At 42.3% G+C, this 21352-nt stretch overlaps 1 long non-coding RNA gene across 1 annotated transcript; it reads left to right on the top strand.

Annotated features, from left to right (window-relative positions):
- Positions 1–220: 220 nt before the first annotated feature.
- Positions 221–21078, top strand: LOC142601309 (uncharacterized). The gene is made up of 3 exons (XR_012834912.1): positions 221–303; positions 20246–20406; positions 21015–21078. It is a non-coding gene; the product is annotated as an uncharacterized LOC142601309 (long non-coding RNA).
- The last annotated feature ends 274 nt before the right edge of the window (positions 21079–21352 follow it).

Consider the following 21352-nt stretch of genomic DNA (forward strand, 5'->3'; position numbering starts at 1 on the left):
GACAACTCAGCAAAGACTGCAAGGCTATTGCATGATAGGCAGCGCTCTCAGGCTTATCAAAAGTATTGTGAAATTTGTGACTTTTTTCTTTAAAGCTTCATTTTCTGGAGTCTTGGCGTTCAATATCTTTCTCTCTTTTACTATAACATAAAAGCATATATTAGCTTAAATGTCTCTAGGTGACAGCTGAAAATAACACCAGCAGTTTCAAGATCAAGGGCAAACAGAGCCCGGGATGTATGTTATATTTTGACAACACATCGCTCCTGAGCAGAGCCTGGAGAAACCACAATCCCTCAAATTGTAATGCTGATTTGACTATTGATTCCACAGAGAAAATGGGAACAGCCTTGTGTTTGCATTTGCTCCCTTCAGGGTACGAGGGCAGAGGACAGGGTGAGAGGCGAGGCTGCTTGAGTACAAGAGGCGAGGAAGTAAGGTACGTTGGAAACTGTGGGCACCTCTGGCTGGCTGGTATCAGCTAGCAGGTATGCGCATTTGTTGCCTGTCAAGCTGCAGTCAGATGGACAGCTCTGTCTGTCCTTCCCTTACATATTTTTCTCACCACACTGTGCACTGGTTACGTGCAAGGTCAAGCCCCTTGCGTTTATAATTTCATTTAAGTTGTCAGGGGCTGTGGCAGAGGCTTGAACTGTAAGAAGTACTTTGCAGCAGCCCAAGATATTCCCCTAAACTCGTCTGGCTTCTGTTTCCCTTAGTGCAAGAATCAAGAAGAGAAAAGGTAACACCAGCTGCGTAGTTGGTGCTTCCTCTCCAAAACTGCAGCTGCTGGTTTGTCTGCGGCCTTGCCCCTTCGTGGGCAAGGTCATTTCCTTCCTCAAAAGGCCAGCCATGCTAACGCCTGCTTGCATGAGACAGGCTTTGGGAAGGAGTTGTGCTCTGCTGCGTGCAGCAGTCTGTGAAGCGGGTGTGTTAGGCTCTTCTTGGAAGCTGGAGGAGCCGAGCGTTTCCTACCACGCTGTCAGCATGGCTATACGTGTTCATCTTGATAAGAACTGAGTCATATTTCAAGGGGCAATTATAATGCGAAGGCATCAGGATTTCCCCTCTTCCTACTTCTTTTAACAGGTTTTCTGTAACTCAAAATTTATGTTTTCTTTTAAGCAAGGCATCGCTGGGACTTTTTTGTCTCATTGCAAGCCAGCAGCAAAACACCCACGCTCTGGAAGCCAGGCTGAGAGCAGGCACTAAGGGTTGCTCTGTGGTTCTCCAGAAGGGGAGAGAGATGAGGGCTGGTGAAGCAGGGGGAAAACCAATGCTACCTTTTGGCAAAAATTTAGGTTGTCATCACAGATACGTGTTTCTGGTTGAAATTTTCTAGAGAAGGTGAAAAAAAAAGAGTATAAATTTATCCATATCAACATAGGAAATACAGGTTGACATTTCTTAAGACTGGTTTTTACCCTGTGTCAGTTTTCATTTAGTCAGGGTTGTGGTCTAACATGTATTAGAAGGTACCTTCAATGGATATTTCTGAAAGTGAAATCAGTTTTTGTTGGTTTGCTTTTTAGAATTGGTGCTTATTATTCCAACAGCCTTTGATCTGGTGAATAAATACATTCAGTTTGGATGGTCATAACCTTCCTGTGAAAACCAGGGAGCTTACATAGAGAAAAATAGGAGTTAAATGTGGAAGTGATTAGTATAAGACCATAGGGGCACTCATGTCTTCAGGAAACCATGTGGCCATTTGCATTTACATCCCCTCTAACACATTTATTGTTGAAGCCTAGAATCTGTCAACAGTATAAATCAATCCCCTGCACATATCGCTAAGTTCAAGTTTATTATAACATCAAGGTGGAGCTCAGCTATGCCTCCTGTCATGCTGCTTTAAATAAGCAAATAGATGAAGCTTATTTAAATATCATCTGGTTTTGGAGAGGACTGTGCTGTGTGCTCGCTTGTATTGCAAAAAATTTGTGTTGGATGGGATTGGAAATAACAGATCTGAGTGGAGAATTTTTTAAGTGAGGCAGAACTGAAGGGGAGTGAAAACTGATACTGAATTTTTATATAACGCATCAAAGCCTTGGCATGGTTATTGGCTTTGTGAGTGTGTAACTCTATCTCCTAATGTGAGTTAGTTTCACCCACGTGACAGAGCAGCAAGTATTTTGCTGCAGAGTTAGGCATTATCTTTTGGGCCCTGATGCAATGAGCCCAAACTGGTATGACAGACATAGCCTAACTGTTGGGTTGCTTATTCTTTCCCTGTAAGAGAGAATGGGCCAGGTATTCAGCTTGTGGTGAGATTGTATGAAAAGAATTACACAATTCAAGTAGGGATAAAACTAATGACATTTTATGAAGACAATTTTAGTACAGTTTGTACGTCCCTCTATGCCTGCTAGAAACTTCTGTAATTCTTCCCCATATTTTATAAGAGTTCTCCTAAAATGTCAGGTGGATGTGAATGTTTGACCTACAAGTTGCTGCATTTCTGAACTCAGAAATAGTTTTGACTTTTTTCCGCTTTCTGCAGATCCATTTCTCAACATGCCTGCTAGGCAGATGGAAAACTTTCCATCCCATTTAGAGACACCATGAAACAATAGAACTAAGGAAAAGATAAATTATATAATTCTATTTTACCAATTCAACATTAATTTACATGGCAGACCTGCATTTAAATGATCCAGATAAAACTCTGTGATTACAGTTAACTGTAGTTGTCCATGGTTTTTTCCTTGATGTTAAATTAAAAGATACCTTTAATCACCTCCATCGCATTGCTGTTGGGCCACGATGAATAATTCTGCCCCTCTTGGCTGCTTACGTGTCTCAGGTGCTCATGGTAGGGTCTGATGGTAGATCCTCAGCACAGCTAACTATTTACATTGAAGGGCGATGAGTCCATAGCCTCGTGTCCAGGACACTAAGCTGGAGATGCCAATTCCTGCCCATCCTCTGATTTGTATCTAAAAAATGTCTACAAACCAAAGAATATTCAGCAAAGAGTTTACTAGTGGTTCACCACATACTTGATGTGGACAAGAGGGAGAGGCATTTCTCTTAAATGGGAGATGAACATTTGATGTCCTGTTCTGAAAGAGCTGGTGGAAGAGGGATTTTAGCCAGGATCTACCACAGCTTAGTTGATTGCTGTAGTCATTTGAGAGCTGATGGCTGGAGAGTGAGGAATGTGGAAAACACCCTCTCCTTCTCTCCTGGATGTGTACTGTGTTTACTGGCTATTCTCAGAACATGCCTAACGAGGAAATGAGCATAATTGTCCTGGTGGGAAATCCCCAAAGCATTTGGATGTGTAACAGGGCTTCAACAAGCTAAGGACTCAGGCCTTGGGTACTTCTTCTGTTGACATTGCTGCCATAAACTGGTGCTGAGAGAACATGGGTATTATTTGTAGAGTTTTGGGAAGCAGGAGAATCAGCAATGGGGAACGTTGGCACCTGAAATCAAAGCTGCACGTCTGAGTGCTTCTAACAGGCATGGCGCACAGTGACTAGTGCAGCTATTCCGTGGCAATGACACACTCCTTGCTGCCAACAAAACCAGGCGTGCCGTGCTCGGTGTCCAGGGCCTGATCACTTCACAAACTCTGTAATAGGAAAAGCTCGTCATAAGCACTAATAAAAGCTATAACCACAGGCTGGGGGGCAGCTGAGCAGATGAATGCACCGTGATGAAAACTTCAGTTTTGTTTTCATTGCACATCTTCAGCCCTGGCCTCTGTCAGTAGTAACTGGAAGTTATCGGTTTTGGCATGCGTGGATTTGCTGCCGCGTACATCTGTGCTCACCAGAGCTCCCCATCAAGAATGGCATTAATTAGCACTTTGGCAGCCCCAAAGAGGACACGGGAGCTGAACGAGCAGAGATGCAGCAGCTGTGCACCATGGGGCTACTCCCTGGCTTTCGCGGGGCGAAACTTTGCTGGGAGGCAGAGTTGGTAAATGAGGGCACAGGCTGTGCTGACTGGCTGGGCTGGCTTTCAGCCCCGAGCTGCTCGTGTTTGGTGTGGGACGAGGGACGGGCTCTAGCTGCATCTATGCATGCACACACATGAGCGATGCTCCATCGGCAACTGCTTGCCTGTGTTATTAATCACTTGCTAATGCGGCGTGTTTTCTTAAATTAGTATCAAAAATAAAGACGAGACAATGACTGATTGAAAAAGGATTTTCTTTGTCCCTAATGGGCCGCATGGAAGAAAATCTCCTGAATAATTTATCAACTGGCTAATGACTGAATGTAGCTTTTATAATGCTGACGAAATGGTGCTAAATTCATCCCTGATATACTCTGTGGAATTGCACCAGGGAGCAATTTGGCCCAGTCAATCTATTTCAGACATTTTTAACTGTTTCAGTGTCAAAGAGACAGTGAGTAGGTAGCAGCAATAGACAGAGTCAGAAGGGCCCTTCAGACTGTTTAAAGTGTGTGTGGGAGGTTTGTTGTTTTGTTCATTTATGATGTTGGATCTGCAACCAATACCATATAAACTAAAGCAGCCACTCATTTACAAAATATTCTATGTAGTCCTTTAATCCACATAATATAGCTCTTTTCTGTTGAATTAACTTTACCTTCTAGAAGTAATTATTTATTGTCATTTCCCTTTCAAGCACAGGGAATGTAACTTGTCATCTATCAGAAATTATTCATTAAAAGGAATTATTTTGTTAATTATAAACTTGTCAGAAAAGATCCTAACTTTTAGTGATATCATACAATAAAATGAAGTAAGTAGCAAAACCTCTTCTTGATTCTTATCCCCCCAAGATCCTGGTCCAAATCTTGTGGTATCTTTTTTTTTTTTTTTGATGAAGAAAAAATGTATTTGAAGAAAATGAGGGAGCCTAAGATAAATCAATTGAGTCCATTCTCCTGCTCCTTTTTACCAATGTAGGAAAAAGAACCAGGCAGGATTTAAGGAGGAAGGTGTGGATTTGACTGCACGAGATAAATGAAAATGGCAGACAGCTCACTTTGCCTAGCTGGGCAACAGTGAGAAATCTAATGACTGGGTTTTGCAGTAATAGGTATGGAGTAAGCAGTAATTTTAAATTTAAAATTAATTTCCTGATAGTTTGTTCTTAATAAATACAAAAGACACAGCATGGGGAAAAAAGAGGGAGAGGCCAAACTTCATCTTCTGAGCAATTAGGATGTTTCCATTACTACTGTGTCCCATCACTTGTGTCTTGAAGTGTTGCCATGTATCAAGTACAAATTCTGGATATCAGCTGAGTGCTTTTGAAGGTGATGGACGTTTCTGCTTGCAAACCTTCATTGCCACAGTATGTCTGCCTAGTTATCAGCGTGCGCTAAAAATAAAGGCCAAATTTAATGTTACACTAAAATAGCGTGTTTTCTGAGTTCAGAGCGAACAGAGCAAAACCACTGTTGTGTTACAAAGTTTTGCAGGCACTTTGGAACTGCCATTCATGGGACCAGAAATGACACTTAGCACATCAATTTAGTGTGACACAGACAGCAGGTCTGGCTCACCAAACAGTTTTACGAAAGCTCCAAATCCTCAAAGTATACAAGGATAGTAAATTCCTAAAACATACCAGTTACTAAGCTGAAGAATTAGACACCTACAACTTTTGTTTACCCACGGATATTCTCCGTGAACATAAATTTTGGTGTGCGTCAGGGCTGCTTTTCCCACAGTAACCTTTCCTCACCCATATATATATATGTGCAAATAAAAAGCAACAGCAAATGCTTTATAAGCTTAATGCATTCATATCTTGTATCACTTTAAAATGCCACAAGTGGGATTTAATCAGAGATATCTCGTTGACTTCTGCTACCCCATGCCTTCCACTGCCTCTACTTTTGCTTTCAGTGAAAAAAACTTCAGTTTCAGCTCTTCGGTTGAATTTGCAGTTCAGGTTTTATACATCTCTAGAGCAAACAAATTCGCTGCCCCTCTCCCATCACTGGTTTCTTATTTGTTTCTGAATAAAGGCCTTGATCCCGGGAAGAAACAGGTGCCCACTCAGCGCCGCAGCCCTTGAGGAACTTGTCTGCTCGGGGAGGAAGGCGCTGAGCCGCGGTCTCGCCCCGCCAGCCGCGGCCTCCGGCGCCCTCCAGCAGCGCGGGACAGCCAAGCGGCACTGCGGGGACGCCGGCCCGTCAGCGCCCCGGCCCCGGCCCCGGCCCCGGCCCCGGCTCCGGCTCCAGCCCCCGGCCCCGGCCCCAGCCGCGGCTCCAGCCCGCCGGAGCCTCAGCCCCGGCCCCGGCCCCGGCCCCGGCCCCGGCCTGCGCGGCACGGCGCTGCCCCCTGGCGGCCCCCTGATGGCTCCCGCTCAGCCCCGCGGCAGCCGCCCGCTCCCGCGCAGGAGCCCCGCGGCGGGAGATGGGTGTCGGGCTGCGTGCGGCCGCCTTTCCCCTCAGGTGGGCCGCGCTGCCGCCGGGAGCGGAATGGATTTCCTTCCGGGAAGGACGAGCCCACCTGTTCTTTTTTGTGATTTTTGGGTGCAAAGAGTCTGTTTTTACAAATGAGAAAAGAGAGATACCAGGCTAATGAGCAGAGCTCAGAACCACCTCTCCATTTTTTACCCAGGGTCTCGTGTCCGTGTATTCGGGCACTCCCTTTGCACTACTTCGAGGTTCGTTTGGAGGATTTATATGTATATTTATCACTGCTTTCATCCAATGAGCTCTCTTGGCGGTGTGGATTAATAGCTGGTGGGTCTCCAGAGGGAGTGCCCTGTTATCTGCAGGCCCTCGCAGCTCCCAGAGGTCGGCTTAACAGCAGGGTCCTGGGCAATGCACTTACCTACAGGTTTGGGTAGGAGGGAGGACTGTAGGCAGAATTTATGTAGTTGACGGCTGCCCTGGATGCAGGGTGCAAGTGGTACCAGCAGTGGTGTTAGTGCCACTGTGCAAACGCTGGTAGTGTTTGCAGCGGGCGCTGGAATTTCTCTTCTGTTTGTGCACAGAGCAGCTGGAGCTGAGGGAAGGGATTCATAGATCCACAGACAGAGTTTTGAGGCCAAAAGGGACCATTAGATCATCTAGCCTGATCTTTTGTATAGCACAGGCTGCAGAGCTTCACTCAGACCTGCACTGAGCTTCTAATTTGGTTCCTGAAATCATCTTCCCCAGAAAAGCATTTACCCTTGATATGACAAATAGCAAGAGGTGGGGAACTCACAGCTTCCTCTGAAATTTTGCCACAGTAGTTAACATCACAATTAAAATGTGCTCCTGCAATCTGATTTTTGTCTGGCTCCAGTGGCTGCATACAGGTCTCAGTCATTCTGTCCTTTGAAGTCAAGAGACCTTGAATCCCTGGTGTCTTTTCTGGAAGTTTCTATGTGACAATCAGCTTGTCTTTCACTTTTTTGTTTGGTAACCTGCATAGATTGAACTTGCCAGCTGTCGCTGTATTGTGTTTTCCCCAGCACTCGAATCACATTTGCAGTATCTCCAATTTATCAACATGCTTTTGAAATTGCCTCTGCTAAGCAGTGAATACACAGACCCCAAAGGACAAGCATGCGTGGTGCCACTCAGGATACCCTTAAGGAGCTGGAATTTGTTTACCAGATGCTGCACTTCATAGTAGCATTGGCTATGACTAGGCTGGTAGTAGTTTTCTGGGCTTGAGTTGTAAAGCTGTAGGAAAAAAGCTTTCCTCCCGGGCTTCGACTGCCTCTGTTGGAGAGCCCTGCAGGTGTCTGATCGAGAGGCTCGCAGACAAAGAGTTGTTCCGAAGGGACCACAGACTTTGGGCTACACTTCAGACCTGCTACTTGTGCCTGAAATAGCTCAAAGCAGATGTTCAATATGCTCGGCAAGGGTTTTTTAGGACTGAACAGAATGTGCGAACTGTGGGCTTGGAGTCGGAGTTCTCCATTGCTGCCTGATCTAGGGGAGCTGCTCTGTTTCGTTTTGTGGAGTCATATTTAAAACTTGTTTCAAGTGCCAGCAGAGTTCAAGGACAAGGTTTGTCTTACAGTTCATTGGAGTACAAGACCACAATTTGCTGTATAAGCTTTAAAGATTCAATTTGCTTGCTTCCCCCCACTCCTGCTGACCCATCTTTTACTTCCAATTTGCTCAGCCCTTTCTGGGGTTAGGTTTTGTCTTTGGCAGTGGTGTTCTGGGAACATATTGGCCACCTCTCGTCCCAATTTAATTTCCTTCTCTATGTTGTGCTTTCTGGTTTTTCCCTCCTTACTCATCCATGGGTGTTCCTCTTCTTTCACACGTTGTTCAGAGTACGTCATTCTTTTTCTTCTTCCTTCCCAATCTGTTTCCTATTCAGCTATGGCGCTTACTGGGCTCAGCCTGAGATGTCTGTCCGAGCCTATTCAACCTTCTTGTTCAGGGCCATGTACTTAGGTCGCTCTTGTTTGAAAGTTCATTAACACCATTAAGGCAGAAGCTCCTGATACTCTCTAGCTCCAAGACAACAACTGGACAGTGGGCCATTCAGGCACCTGGATGCCAATAGCAAAGTCAGTATCCACAAGCCATCAGGAATAGAAAAGCATGTATGCAAAAGTTTTGGCGCTTGACTAGTTGTGGGACTTTGCTGGAAATCTAGTAGCAATTTCAAAACATATTTTTGGAGCACTTAATTGTTGAAAATTCCCACTTGAACTCTTCTCTGTGATCAGATCAATGAAAGCAATACAGCATTCGGGGATATTTGACCAACCAGGTTAAGCAACTTGTCTCCAAGCTGTTCCTGCTGCATTGGGTCAGTGTATTAAGGGTGAAACATCTGACAACCTGCTCATTTTGAGTCTCATCCAGTCACATGCAAAGATTTGCTAAGAAAAAGAATCAGCCCCCTCCCTTAAGCAGCATTAAAAGTCAGATGATAATGTGATTCCAGTTAAAATACCTGCCTAGATAACTGCCTGATAACACCTAAGCAGTTGTTGGTTTCAGCCAGAGCTGACTTGTTGGTTTCAGCAGTGCTTTCTGACGTGGCGCTATTTGTGCCTAATTACATGTTGGCTCGTGGCTTGAGTCCAAGCTCTCCCACCATCTTCGCTTCCTGTTATTGGCTCATGTTTCGGCTTGGCCGCAGGCAAATCAACTGTGTTTTCTCAGGCAGGAAAAATCAAGCCCTACATGGGGAATAGCTTGACCTTGAACCGTGCCCCACCAAACAGTAGGAACTCAAGGCAGGTTGGTCCAATGATTTGAGGCCACACTTGGCCGTGGCTAGCAAAGACAGTCTAGGATGCAGTGCAACTCCAGTGTATAGCCATCCCTAGCCAAGCTATTTCCTGAGCTGTTTCATGTCCATTTACCAGTGTCATCTCTTTCCACAAGAATTTCCAAAATTTAGATACTCCTTTCTACACTGGAAAAATGCAGTTGAACAAGAATGAAAAGTCGTACTTTCGTAGCCTTCTTATGCTTTCATAATCTGCTACTTTTTATGCCATTTCAGAGAATTCTCTCATTCTGGCATTTCAGTGAAACAGAAAATCAAATTGAACAACATCAGATTATAGGGATTTCAGGTGATAAACAGCTGAGGCATAATTTTTATGATTTATAAGGTCACTAGCCAGCCATCTGGTATTTGTAACATGCATGTGATTAACATCAATACTTTTAATATCCAGATATCCTATACCAAATACATATGATCTATAGATTGCCATTATGTGAGCTGACTTATAGTACTCTACTCCTACCAGTCATTGATAACTCCTCAGTCTGTGCATAAAACTAAGTATAATGGGTAGAATTGCAGGTCCAGCTTGTGATTTTGTGAAAGGCATGGACAAAATCTAGAGAATTTGTGTATGCGGGCTCTCCCGTGGGGCACAGGCAAAAGAGATTATAGAGGGCTGCTGTGTAGCTGTCACACAAAGATGGGTAGGATGGGGGGGGTCTTGTGTTTGGTGGTTACACAGCAGCTGCATCCTGATGCTGGGGACCAGATACTGAACAGGACAGGAGTCTGTTGCTTGGTCTTCCCCCTTTAGCCCTGGTTTGCTGCTAAGGAGATAGGTATCATGATGGAAGTATGCCAGCGTTACAGATGAGATGTGCCACAGCTAGAAGCACAGCCCCAGTTAATAAATAGTGGTAAGCTTATTTTACTAGGGCTGTCCACCATTTTGGGGCAGCAGCAAGTCCCCTGGGCTTACAGGGCTGAGCGGGGTGCAGGGCAGTGGCAGGATTCTGGAGATGGAGAAGGAGGCTGAGGAGAAAGATGCTGAAGGGAAAATCAGAAGTGCAGATCCAGCTTTCTGTTTGCCAGCTGCACCTACACCTCTGGTAAGAAGGACAGTAAATTGAAGGTACATTTATTTACTTAGTGTGAACAAAAATCAGATGTCGAGTGGCAGGAGTGTTTAAAAGCCCCGTGCTTTTAACTGCTTTCCTGGAAAACTGATTGTACTCTGGGTAGATCTTTAGCATAGCTTTTCTCTCCGCACCCTCTCAGTGCACTCCCACCTATATACAAAGATTGTAAAGTCTTTGGGGTGAGCACCTGTTTGTACCAAATACTGTGAATCCTGGCTTATGCTTCAGGCTGCTGTGTGGTTGGTATTAAAAGGATGTTGATGTTCCTGGTAACTTGTTTCTGATTGAATCAAGAATAAGTGAGTCAGATAAATATACACAAAACGTTACTTGAATTTGCAGGACACAGGAAATTTTTTCAATGAGGTCAAGCAATCCAATGCCATATTACCAGCTAAATGTAGAATCAGTGATTCTTTGAACAAAAAAAAATATTTTAAAAAGGAGACTGATAGTGGTGCCAGATCACTGAAAACCCAACAACAACAACAAAAGGAAAATTATAAAACCCAAAAAAGAGCTGGCTGAGGGAGCTGGGGCCCAAGGCAAGCTGTGATTGTTTCCTCTTTTCTGGAGATAGAAATACCTTTGTCTCAGAGGAAATAGAGCAGACATTCTTTGTAGCTGATTTCCTTCTGACTTCCTCTGTGCTAGAGATGCATGTTTTCCTAGAGCTTTTTTAGAAATTAAATCTTTCTGCTGTGATTTCACACTTCAGCAGCTTAAGTCCAGCTAGTTTTCAGTGATATCAAATTTTGCTTATGTTAACAAAACAGCCCCAACAAACCCTACCTAAACTTCACTTTGCTTTCCCTAGCAGACCATTTCACCGACTTCAGAATATTCATGCACTCCAGCTTGTGCTTTCCTTTATGATCAAGCTGTGTACTTAGGTTGCTGGTGGCAAAGTTCATGTTTGCATTGTTTTCTCCACTGTTTAGTCTGGCATCTGTTTCAATATCACTGCTTTGTGTTAGAATTAGCAGGGAAAAAAAGAAGCGTATTTTTGCAGTACAATAAGTTTTTGTAATCATTTCCAGATGGCAGATCCCATCCTTCCTTTTATGATTCACTGAAACTCAAAACACTGTGTGGAATGTTCTGAAGGTAAAGAAATAGGAATAAAAATCACCTCAAGGAAAGGTTGGTATGACTTGCCTTTCATGAAAATCTGTCAAAGGAAAAGAAACTTAAAAAATAGGGTGTGAATTGGTAGTCACTGAGGGGGGAATTTATTAATCACATTGAGTGCAGAAAATGGCCTAGTAAACAGTATGATGATAAGATCATCATCACAATATCATTAAAATGGGCCAAATCCATAGTCCTTCCTTCAGTCCTTGCTCAGATGAACCATTTAAAGTCAAAAGTATTAACATGCTTGTCCAATGTAATTGTCCCTCTCTGTTAAGGAAAATACAGAATTTGTTGAGCTCGTGGCAGAAGGTTTACCGGGGCTGAGTTAGCCAGCTCAGACAGCAGCAGCTTGTGCTGTAAGATCCAGGGAGATGGGCCCTATTCCCATGTGTGAGGACTCATCCACGGTGTGCTGTTGCTGCTTGGACAACGTCTTTTCACTAGGCTCAAAGTTGCCTCACTGTCAGTAAAAATCTCTCTCCAGGCATGGGATATGGGGAGATTCCCAGCTACCTGCCCCGTCTTTTTCCCCAAGGACTGCACACCAACTTTTGGGTTTAACCATGTCTGTTTTCTGGCGCTTTTAAGGGGTAGATGGCTACCTCTTGCCTTGTTGAGAGCAGGAAGATGTGAGCCCTTCGTGGATGTGAAGAAGGAGATTAGAAAGCTATGTAATGCTAGAGGTGTTCAGCAGAGCGGGGCATCAGGGTGGGAAGAGGGACACAAGTAACAGTTCTGTCTGATAAAAGCCATTCAAGAAAAAGTGTAGTTCCTTACTACCAGATGTTAAAGAAATACTATCTCTTGGCTGTTCTTACAGCTCTTGGCCTCTGACTTTCGAGCATTGATACCATAAGTTCATTTGTATTGGCTAATACAGTGCCAAGAAATCAAGCTGAAAGAGGCTTTGTGACAGAGTTGATTTATTTTTCCGATTAACATCATCTCCATCAGTTTCAGAGATGATAAAATGACACACAGTTGCCATCCGACTTTTCAGAGTTTGGCAAGGGTTCTCTTCCTGATGTTACGAAGAGAGAAAATGTATCTGTTTCTACATAGGAGATTTATTTATTCCCTTTCACTTCCATCTCCCAATCATTTATCAGTCCATGAAAGGAGCATGTCAATTTAAAACAAACAAAATACCCGTGGGTGGCTCCAGATTCACTGCAGATCCCTACAGAAGCTTTCATTGTGAAATACGCCTGTTTGGATGTGGTGGAAGCTGAGAGTTTTGTGGGTTCCTGCTCCCCTCCATTTGGGTGGCAGCGTTGTACTCTTTAATTGACCAGCACGATTCAGTACATTTTGGTTTCTGTCTTGTTTCTTTTCGTGCCTCCCATATCCTCAGTAGCACTATCCTCTTCCAATCTAAAAGTACCTCCCATTTAGCCTGCAGATGTATTTTACTTCACCATTAGTGGAATATCCAGAGAAATTAAAGGTCTCAGTGTTTAATTCTTTCATAATCTCACTTTTGCACATCATGAAGAGCTTCACATGCATAGTATAGTCTGCTTGATCGATAGTTTTAAAGAAAAATAAACTCGGTTAGCAAAACGATTTGTGGCTGCTTGTGAGCTGGCCATTTGCAGGGCACAAACAGAACTACAAGCCTGAAAGGAAAAGAAGAATAAGAAATGCAAATTCTTCATCATATTTTGTTGTGGAAGAGATGATTTGCAACATAGACACTGTTGTCGCCCAAGAAAGACTCACTGTTTCAAACTTCTTGATAAATTTGCAGACTGTGTGTGGGCTCTTCCTTTTTTTTTTTTTTTTTCCTGGCACAGATCCTGTTAAATACACAGAGGGTCAAATGGTTCTCTTGGTCTTCCTTCACGGAGGCCAGCTGGAGAGCTTTAGCGTAACAAAGCACACTTTTCCCTTCTGCGATTTACCTCTGCATGAACTGACAGTGGGCACTTGAGACCTGATCTTGTTCTCGCTGACTGTGGACCATATCTCTCTCCTTCAACACACTGCCAAATGGGGGCCTTTCCGAGCGAGCGAAGAAGATATATTATTAAACGTGTCTGGTTTTGCTGTAGTAATTTTCGTGTCCGTGATACAAGGCACTGCTGTGTTCCGATGTTATTTCAAGTTAGGTTACTTTGGGGTATTTCAAGTAGATGAGCTAGTAGAATAATTTAGTGAAAGGAAGCCTTTCCTGAAAGTAGATGGGGAAAAGGCATCCAGTAGTTGGCAATTCTTGGATGTTCTGAAGTATATGTAGAGATATCAGAAAGTAAAGGGAAAAACTAGGGGGGAAAAGGAGAGCGCTTTTGTGAGAGACTGGGTCAACTGGGAAGGTGCTACTGAATGGTTTGCAGGGACCTGATGTCACTGGACACTACCCAAGTATAGTTTGAGGGTGTAGCTGGTGTTTATCAGTATTTAATCTATTATAATTGTTGCAAGAAGTGTAACTTTTCTGTGATTGCACTCTGCTAGCAACTGTGAATTTGCCTCAGAAGTGCAAAATGTGTATCGAAATGAGGACAAGGAGAAATTTAAGTGAAATGGTAAAAACAATTATTCACACCAATACCGAGACTTCTGTTGTATGTTCTCATCTTGCTTGAATGTGCACCTTTCTATTTCAGATGTCTGGGGTTTGGTTTTTTTGTGTAAAGAATGGCTGGCTGTTGACAGTTAACCAGTTTCCCAGTATCATTCAAATTAAAAATGGCATCAGGAATTAAAGAAGTATCCCTAGAACCAGTGCCGCTTACACTGGTTCTAACAGCTTTCACAAAGAAAGGCTATAATCTCTTAGTGGTGCATGTATAGACACATCCCAAATGCAGTTGTACGCGCACCTTTGCTCCTCGGGACATGCTGGGGTGAAACAGAAGAATCTGAGAGCTTTTGCTGAGGCAGATTGTTGTTACTTTTTTAGCAGATTTAAAACTCTAGTGATGGAAGGCAGAAGAAATGTAAATATTCTCTATTAAATAAAGAATTCCCTGAAGCCTGCTGTGAATAACAATTGTGTAGGAAGAGACTATCAAAGCATGAGAGGGATAAGTGCTTCTGAGGAAACTAGAAGGCTTTACGGTTTGAGACTGCTTCAACAATAAATATGCAATCAGTTCAAATTATATGGCAAACTCTTAAATAACGTCAGTGTATTTTGGCACGATGGTTGAGTTTAAATGCATTAAGCTTTTCAGTGAGTAGTAATAATATGGCATTAGAGCATTAAGAACAGGATGAGCTTTGCCAAACCTTTGCTTTAGCTCTGTGCCTAAAGGCATGTTTAAAAGGTAATTTCAATGTGGTTTTAACTGGCTGCAGTACTAACCCAGGAAGGGCGAGGGAAAATCTGGCAAGGGCTGTTGAAGTTTTGAGGTCTTAGATTTTTGGATTACTGTCACAGTGGGATGCAGCTGGATTATTATATGAGCAGAGCTTTGTTGCAGCTTGCATGGCTGTAAAGGGAAAGGAGTTTCACAAGCAAAGGAAAAGAAACAAAATAATATATATAGTACCAGTGTATGTATGCATAGGCAGAACCTTTTGTAGCAGCAAAAGATATCCCTTGTGCTCCAGTACCTGCTAATGCTCCAGACTGGGACTCTGCCACAGGAGCCTTCTAAATTTTTAGAAAATACCCTTTTAGTCATTAGTTGCAGGCAAGATCCCAATAACCTCTGAATCTGATAGTGGGATAGAAGCTATCATTCATCAGTTATACCTATATATTTTCTAGCGAATAGAGTCAGAAACAGACAGAAAAGGGGGTTATGGGGGGAAGGAGGTCTGGCCTCCATGGCACTGTGTCTAGTCGGTGTTAAAGGGAAGCAGTTCCCAAGACATTTTGTAGCTGGAGCCTAACAGAGCCTTAGACTGAGACTGTGATTCAGGATGGCGAGCACTAGCCTTGGGAATACTGCTTTGGAAAATTCTTAAATTGGAAAACCAAACCCCAACGGAAAACATGTTTTGACCTTTTTTTCCCCAAATATTCCTATTTAAGAATGGAGGAAAACAGACTTTCCCTCCAGTTCTGATGGCAGAAGTGATATAAGGGTGATCGCATCTGCTTTCATGGAAAATTTCAAACTGATGTTCTACATTTTAAAATTTAATCAGGTTCAGGCTGTGCTTTGGTTGATTTGCAGAGTGAACTGTCTCTCATGACCAATGCAATTGTTGACTGCTTTTCCATCATGATACTGGTGGATGCAGTACTGCTGTCATTCAAAGTAATTTTCATGGTCTGGTCATCACAAAACTACCCTCAAAACAACTTTTCCAAGAAACATTTTCAGAAGTTCAAGGTCAATCGTTAGTTTTTTCTGGCTTTATGAAAATTTTGTAAACTTCTTGGTTAATGATCCCACACAGAATCTCTGCATTCAGCATTTGCAGCTGGCTGTAACGTGACCTGAATTGTTTGTACTGATTTGAAACTTTTCTGGGTATCATTTTTTTAGCTGACCTGAATAAACTAGTCTACCAGGGCTCTGAAATGTTGGAGAGTGACCTAATGGCCACATCTGCAATATCAAATCAGTCTTCCAGCCTGCACACTCAGCAAAGGGAGTGCTGACACCTCCAGATTCTATCCATTTAGATCAATTTAATTTCATTTAAAAGAAGAAGTTCCATTGTCGGCATTATTTTCTTTATTGTGTTACCCAAATTTCCATATGGGCTATTGTGTTCTGAGTATTGTATTCTTCCCAGTCATTCAACAGGACATGATATTCTTGTATTATTTTGAGTTTTCCTATGTGTGTCACCTCACAAATGGCAAGGTTTCACCTGGGGTTCCTTGAGGCATATGGCTAGACTACGTGCTAAATAGCATTGGCGAAAGGGTCCTCAGGCCAAAGAGTCAAGAATTTCCCATAATTTCTAAAATTATTTTGGACTCTTCCAAGATGTAAAATCCTATAGAAATATAGGCCACTTAAGAACTGCTGAGGCCATGCTGTACATATAACTCATTTTCAGATACTTTGGACTTTTTAAGAAATTTTCCATTATCTGAAGCCAAATTCATGTGGAATTCTTGCGTAAAATACCTGATGGATACTTTTATAAAGTCCAAATTAATGCCAAATACATTTTTTAAGCAAGCTGTTTTACCTGAGACCTCAAGCCTTAGCCAAAGCCTGTGCAGTCTATAACATGTTCACTTCAAATTCTAATCCAGAGAATAAAATGTCTGTGACTTTTGGAGCATCCTCTTAGGGGACAGGGTGGCATTTTGAATTACTGCTTCTTTATTGACAAGTACCTTGAAACATGTATCTATAGTCCCACAGCATAAGAGAATAAGATAAGATAATAATGGAAAATACAGATTAAATGATGCTCTCCAAGCCTTAGCTTTTCATTTCTCCACTTTGAGGGTAATATTTTAACATTGCTTTGTTAGTGATATCTATAGAGATTATGTTTATACATCTGTTTGTCTGTCTGTCTATCTCTCTGTCGTGATTGGTAAATCAAGTATACAAACACTTGATCTGAAAAGAGACTACTTAGATATTTCATGGCCTATTTAGTACAGCTATAAGGACATTTCTTATGAGAACATATTGTTCAAAGCTGTGAAAGGAATAACGTATCTCACAAAAATGACAGAATAAGGGCATTACTGCTGACTTGACAACATAAAGAACTAGGAGGAAAACATGCCAGAAATGATTTACAGATACCAGAACACTGCTGTAACTGGAAATGTTTTTGCCTGTTGAACACCTTATGGAATTTTCTTCCACAAGGTCTGGATTACTCTTTTTTTTTTTTTTTTTTTTTAACACAACATCTGGGTAGAAAACTTTGTTATAGACAGGATATTTTTTGGGAAAAATTACTTCTTTCTGTTGGAAAAGCGTCCAGTATTTTATGCTACAAGGAGACTTCTGTGGCTATACATCTTTTGTGATGCAAGCTTTTTGGGACAAAGTCTCTTATCTCTTTCAATATGTAAGATACCTTACACAGTAGGGCTCTGTTCATTGTTTCTCATCTTTTGTTTTGTCTACATTGAGCCCTTTAATGAAATATGGAGTCTGCTTGTTTGGTATGCTGCGCGACAAAGCTGAGACAGCCTGTCCCAAAAGAAATGTGTGAAGTGAATTCCCTCTTGGGGCCTTTGACATTTGTCCTTTCTCATATCCCGCCTTTCATCTAAAATAAGTTTTCTGGAGTGCAAGTACATGATGATTCTTTGTGCATAAAGAAATTGGTATCTTGTTGGATTTTAAGTGAACAGAGATATTTGCACCTTTTTTTTGTCCTGCAAATGAAGCAAAAGTAGTCATCATATAATTCTAAGAACACATTGTAGATCACCCAAATCTTAGTCTGTAATGACCTGGAAACCATTTTACTGGTGAAATAACCCATCTGAAATGTCTGGGAGGTTCATCATTATGATGGCCAGAAGAGAGAAGGATGCATTTCACAGGTAACACAGCCTATCTGTGAAAAACATGGAAAGTTCCAAGTTTTCCATGACACTTTTGTCTTTATGATCAAGTCTTTAAAAAAATGTTATTTAAACCAGTTTTTCTCTGGTACTGTTTTTGGCTGTTCATCAACAATTTTCTACTTTTCCTCAATTAACCTGAATTTATTCAAGGCAGTTGCTTTCTAGGCTATCTGAATCAGTACTTCCTCCTCAGAAGAACACCACCTTTTCACAGATTGCCACTCAAGTTTTGATAAAAGGTAAAATTGCAGCGATGAGAAGATTTTTATTCTTTTTGTCCCCCAATTTTGTTCAAGCTACGTGCATTCAGCTAATTCAAACCTAGAGATGCAATAATTGAGGCGACAGTTTTTGTAAACATATGCTATTTGAGTAGTACTCTGTGGTGTGTAACAGATAGAAAATCAAAGCAGACATTAAGGAGATTTCAGCAACACTCAGACTCAACCAGCTGGAATAGTGACTGTAGCAAGCAGCCAAGTTCAAGGCAAGGGAGAAAGATAAACAACAACCTGGTGGTGATGAGTGAACTTCGGTGAAGTTAGTATGATGACTGTTTACAATAATATGCTATTATAGAGAGTTTAAGATCAGAATAAGTAAGGGAATAAACTTTAAAAGCAGACACCACTATGAGATGTTGAAACACTTCCTGCAAATGCCCTAGTTTTCTTTCTGGAACTTCAATGCTTCCATTGTAGGTGGTGACAATGATTGCAAAATGGCAGAAAAGCAAGAAAGCTTTGACTTCTGCACAGCATTGCTGTGCTCTGCTTTATCCTCGTGCTACTTCCAGTGCTAGAGAGGCCAATTCCCCTTCTGAATGTGTTGGCAGAAATTTTTTCCTCCCATTCCTTCCAATATGAATCTTCTCTGAACACAAAAGAAGTAACTTCTGGAGGAGGGGAGAGAGAGGCAAATGAAAATGCACATTTGGAAAATTCTTCACAATTTTCATGAAGATATTCTTAAAGAAAGGACAAAGCAATGAAAGATAAAAGGGTAAAGAACCTGGTGTGGATTTGAAGTGAGCAGCACTCAGACCCACTCCTGCAAGGAATTTCCAGGTGGATGTTGAAGTGCTGCATGATATAGAGGATATCTGCAAGTGATTTGATATCTAGGATGCAGAATCGAGCTTTAATCCACTCAGTGATGTATGGATAAGGACACCTGGCCAACATCTGGAAAAACTTAAAACAGGAGGGGGTCCGGTGCATTCTTTCAGATAGTTTTTGCCTATTACTGTTTCCCCAGAAATTGTTTCCTGTGTGTGCTTCATTTTCAAGTGCATGAAAATAACAATTCGCTTTCCAGATCTCCATTTTGGCACTCCAGAGAGAGGAAAAAGGTGCACAAGAGTAGACGAATGAGAGTCGACTCTGAATCTGCCCTTCAAAGCTTCTCAAGTGCCAAGCAAAGCACAATGACATGAACTGATAAGAGGGCATGAATGAAGTAAGGATGCAGGCATTCACAGAACCAGAGTAACCTGCCCATTAAGATCAGATGAGGTTGTCTTAACTGAGGGTATCAGTGTGTCCTACTTAGAGCAAAACGACGAATAGCTGCAGTGTGTTGAGACTTATTGTGTTCCTTTTGAAGTGACATAAAACAGCTTTGGAAGGCCATTGTGTATGTGGTTGGTGAGGTTTTTTAAAGATGCTGAGTTTTTTGAGGCGGTTAATGCGATATTACTCTGCAGAGAGTCAGAGAGGAAATAAATCCCTCCAGGTGGTATTCAGGAGAGCTTGTTCCTGGTGACATTGCTGCCTCTGAACCAGGAGCTGCTGTGGCAGGGGAAGGGCGGGATGGTGAAAATCGAATTGAAAAGGCACAGTTTGTCCAAAGAAAAAGCCTTCCTTGGCATTGATATTTGCAAAGTGTGAGGCTTGTCTGTTCTTCAGTTGACCAAACTGGGCACAGGAAATGTGCAGCACTTTGTCCAAAAAGCCAGTCTGTGACACAGAGGTGGCTTTTGTGTTAGCCCCGAGTTTGTTGGCAGTATATGGGTTTTAAGAGTAAAAAAGACTGCTGTAGGGCAAACCTCTGCCCCAGAGCTTTCTGCTGGAAGGCAGAAACAGCTCTGATGCGAGTGATAAGTACCCCACTGGTAAAAGACTTGCCTTTCACTCAATTTTTAGGGATCCTCTGCTTTTTAAATAAGACAATCTGTCTTTAATAATGTTATGACACACAGAAGTACTGGGAACAAAATGATCTTTGTTTTCTGGCTGTAGTAACGTGACATGGGCCTGAAGTTACAGCCAGTTACACTTTATCCAGTGGCTCTTATGGTTATTGTTATAAAGTTTTATCCTTGTTATCATCAGGATGGTTTTGAATTCATTTTTTCCTATTCTCACAGTGTTGCAGCCAACATGACCCATACCGTTCTGTCAGACATACTGGAATTGTATCGTGTGGTTTAAAGCAGATTCTGGGAGAAACGTCAGCCCACATAGAAAATCTTTTGACTGCTTAGCCTCATTCCAGTCTAAACCAGCACCAGTGCTTAAAAAAATAAAAGTGAGTATGCAGCTGCATGTTTGCAAACTGAGCACAATGTACACATGTTTACAGAGCATAAAAAAAAAAAAATCCCATCTATTTTACTAGACTATATTTACAAGCCACCAGGCACTCTCCTTTCTCTTGGGAGTTTTGAGGTAGTCTTCAAATGATCCTTAGCTTTACAAGGCATGAAAATAAATTTAGAGCTAAAACAGGCAGATTCTTGGCAAGGTTTTTCTTTCACGCTGCCCTATGCAACTATCAGTGCAAACCAGGGCCAATGTCTTTGGCTGTGAAAAAGAAAGAGCTTATAAAAATAGTACCACAATGTTTTGTGCAGGGTGTGTGGCCATAGTCATGTTAAAAGAATAGCACAAGTATTATTACAATAAGCTGTCTATACAAAGAATTTGCCAAAGTCAAATGATTGATTGTTAAGAGTTAACATTTACAATAGGATTGGCCCGTATGTTCAAGAATAATTGTTGCACTAGATGAGAAAATGGAAGATCAACCGCTTCTAAGGATTTCTGAAATGTTACAGTCAAATTCCCATCTCTGTTTGTGTATGAACTCTCTCTGACAAAGGAGAGCAAGGCAAGATCTCTCCTTTGCGGTTACAGGGTAACAGCAGAGCTGCTTCCTGGAGACCAAGGCGTTATCCAACCTGCAGATGTCTGAACCTCCATGCACTAGGATCTGGCACACACATCCTTACAGCCACACCCCTGCCAGTCCTCTTGCCCAAGGGTCTGCTGCAATAAGGTGGTGCAAACAAATGCCCGAGTTGCACCCTTTCCGAAAACAGGGAGAAAAGAACTGGGAAAGGAAAGGTCCCATCTTGCCCCAGGGAAATTGCGACAGCTCGTTTATCTTCAGGGCCTTCTCAGATGTTGGCAGTTTAAGCAAAGAACTTGCTCTTCCACAATTAATCCAGTCCTGTAAACAACCAATTTTAAAT

This window comes from Balearica regulorum, chromosome 3 (assembly GCF_011004875.1).
Source record: "Balearica regulorum gibbericeps isolate bBalReg1 chromosome 3, bBalReg1.pri, whole genome shotgun sequence".
In the NCBI taxonomy this organism is placed as follows: Eukaryota; Metazoa; Chordata; class Aves; order Gruiformes; family Gruidae; genus Balearica; species Balearica regulorum.